General features: G+C 37.0%; 1 protein-coding gene across 1 annotated transcript in view; it reads right to left on the bottom strand.

The window, feature by feature from the left end:
* LOC137982833 (uncharacterized) overlaps positions 1-2,500 on the bottom strand; it is a 15,973-nt gene that overhangs the window by 11,794 nt on the left and 1,679 nt on the right. The window contains exons 3-5 of the mRNA XM_068829989.1: positions 1,905-2,046; positions 1,154-1,263; positions 1-823 (exon numbers count right to left, since the gene is read on the bottom strand). The exon at positions 1-823 is cut by the window's left edge and continues 677 nt beyond it. The gene's annotated coding sequence lies outside the window, so the exon portion shown is untranslated. The remainder of the gene's footprint in view (positions 824-1,153; positions 1,264-1,904; positions 2,047-2,500) is intronic.

The following is a 2,500-nucleotide window of genomic DNA, read 5'->3' as shown; positions in this document are numbered from 1 at the left end:
TGTGTTAACAGCTGGCCCTATTTTAAAAACCCCTATCATAAAAGGTTGAAACCAAACACCAACCAAAAATACAGTCACATCTCTTAAAAACCACCCTTGATGCATAAACAAACCATGAGCACATGTGGTTGCTTATGGCAGTGATCCAGACAAGGAGTCAGTTAAGCTTTGAAGTAGTGGTTGATTACAGGGGAGCTTTATATCTTTATATGTTGGTTTTAACTGATGTAACAGTTCTCTTTTAAAGACTTAGTAGTTGCTTACAGGCAGTATATAGTCCCCTTGACTCTATTATTCAAACAAAGCATAATGTGCAACTGTAACGTAACTAAAATAATGTCAACAATCTACAATAATGACTGTGCATGGAGCTGATATAACCCTAAAAGTACATCTTCTCTACAAAACCTTAACAGCTGTTCTCAAGCAAAGATACGCTTTTCTGCATACGTGAACTACATGTATTAAATCTGCTTGCATGTAACTAAGGTGAGCTTCAGACGTTACTCTTTGCAGGTATCTTCAGCTCAAATAGGCATGCAGCATAACGAAGTGGTCTCTTGGCCAGGAAGTCATGTAAGACATGCTCTTGTAGGAAGAGATATGCTCCTTTTGCAACCGCTGGGTATTCCAGATGGAAAATATGATAAATCCCTATTAAGGAAATTACTGCCCTTGCGATTACATCTTCACCATGAAATGATAACTCCATGAATTCTTCTTTGCTGTTTTGCATAAGCAGCATCTTTTGACCAGGGTTATACAAGAGGAATGGAGAAGGTGAGGAAGCTCTTGCATTAGTTTCCTCAAAGGAGCTTCCTTCCTGTAAGGGAACATAATGAACTTGATAATTAAAGGTTGCATGTAGTTTTCTATCACACAGGCTAACTAATGTATTACTATTTTAATCACAGACCATCAAATAAATAGTAGTATTTACATATATTTTTTTAAATTTAACTTTGTATTCATAGGTAACAGTGCTCAGGGCTGAGCCTGTTGATAGCAGGTTGCTTTCAGTTAAGCCTCTGAAAGGGTTACCCTATGGCCTGTCCCTTAAATTAAATAAAGGATTCTCTTTCATTTAGTCTTCGACATAATTCCCTATTCACAACAACCCAGAATAAAAGAATAACGTCCACCTATCTTGTACCTCTGGTGAAACAATGACACTTTGTACTGCATCTTTGTGGGCCACATTCTGTAATCTGAAGAGTGCTGGCAGGCACTGCAATGCCATGATTTCATTCCCAAATTCCGAATCTAATTATACAGGTTAAAGATAATGAAAAAGTTATTTAAGCTTTCTATGTTAATGTATAATCATAATAGTACACTGGACATTTTCATAAGACTGACTGACAATGAGTAGCTTTAAGTTTTAGGAAACACTTCTTTCTTTAAAGAGTGGATAATGCACTATCCATCATGGATGAAAGTGATATGTCATTTATCCCCTGGATACACTGTTACAGTAGCTATTTAATGGTTAGATGCATGTAGCACTATCTGTTTTTGAAATGAATGACAGTGGCCTGAAACATTTCAATTGACTAGTTTAAAATTTCTGCATTGGTGCCCATACACTGGTCTCAATATCATAGGCCAAGACCCAACTAGTCCTAAAATGTAGCATTTTCAGCTATCATGGAGCTTTTCTCTGGAACAGTGTCCCCAAAGGAACTAGGGCAGCTAACTCCTAAAGGTTCTTTTAATAATTAGGAGTACATTTTTTTGTGATTTGCTCTATATTGTCTTTTATAGTGATACAAGTTTACAGTCTCTAAATAAAGTTTTGTTTTGTATTGTATTAGTGAATTCTAAAGTGAATCAGGTTTTATCATTCTGAAAGAAAACACAACAGTGCAAGTATACAACCTAGCAGAATGAGCCAGTTTTAGTACCTTCTTTAGGGTTTACCACTTTCTTTCTGCTGGCCAGGTTCAAGATTGGATCCACAAGTCTTTTCCACGATAGGATCATGCTTTCAATTGTCAGCTTAAGATTGTATACCTTTTCCAGACAATTCAGCAGTTCTACCTCAAACTAAAATAATAAAAAAACAATGAATATGAATATGTTTTGTCGAGTCTTCTCTGCCGAGAAAGATGAATAAAACACATTACAAAGGGCGAATTTTGTAGAGAATTGAAACGGACACAACTACTGAACTATTTCCAAAATACATGTACTGATCATCAAAGTGCTGTCAAAGTGACTGCAGTTGTTTACAAAACTGAATAGCCGATCGATACATGACCGATCTTTACAAACCACACCACGAAATTTCGCGTACAACAAGCGAAATTACGTTTTTGGTTTGTCGCGCTGGTCTCGAAAATGCGTCGAATTTTCTCTTTGTTTTAAGAGCGAACTTTCGCGCTGGTCTCGAAAATGCGGCGAATTTTCTTTCTTTGTCTTAGCGAAATTACGCTGGAAACATCGCGAAACGACGCTCGAATTTTGGAGCGAAATTTCGTCGAAAGTTCGCAGGGACAAA

Source organism: Montipora foliosa, chromosome 13 (assembly GCF_036669935.1).
Source record: "Montipora foliosa isolate CH-2021 chromosome 13, ASM3666993v2, whole genome shotgun sequence".
Taxonomy (NCBI): Eukaryota; Metazoa; Cnidaria; class Anthozoa; order Scleractinia; family Acroporidae; genus Montipora; species Montipora foliosa.
The sequence above is the reverse complement of the archived record's forward strand: the minus strand, read 5'-3'. Positions and strand labels throughout refer to the sequence as shown.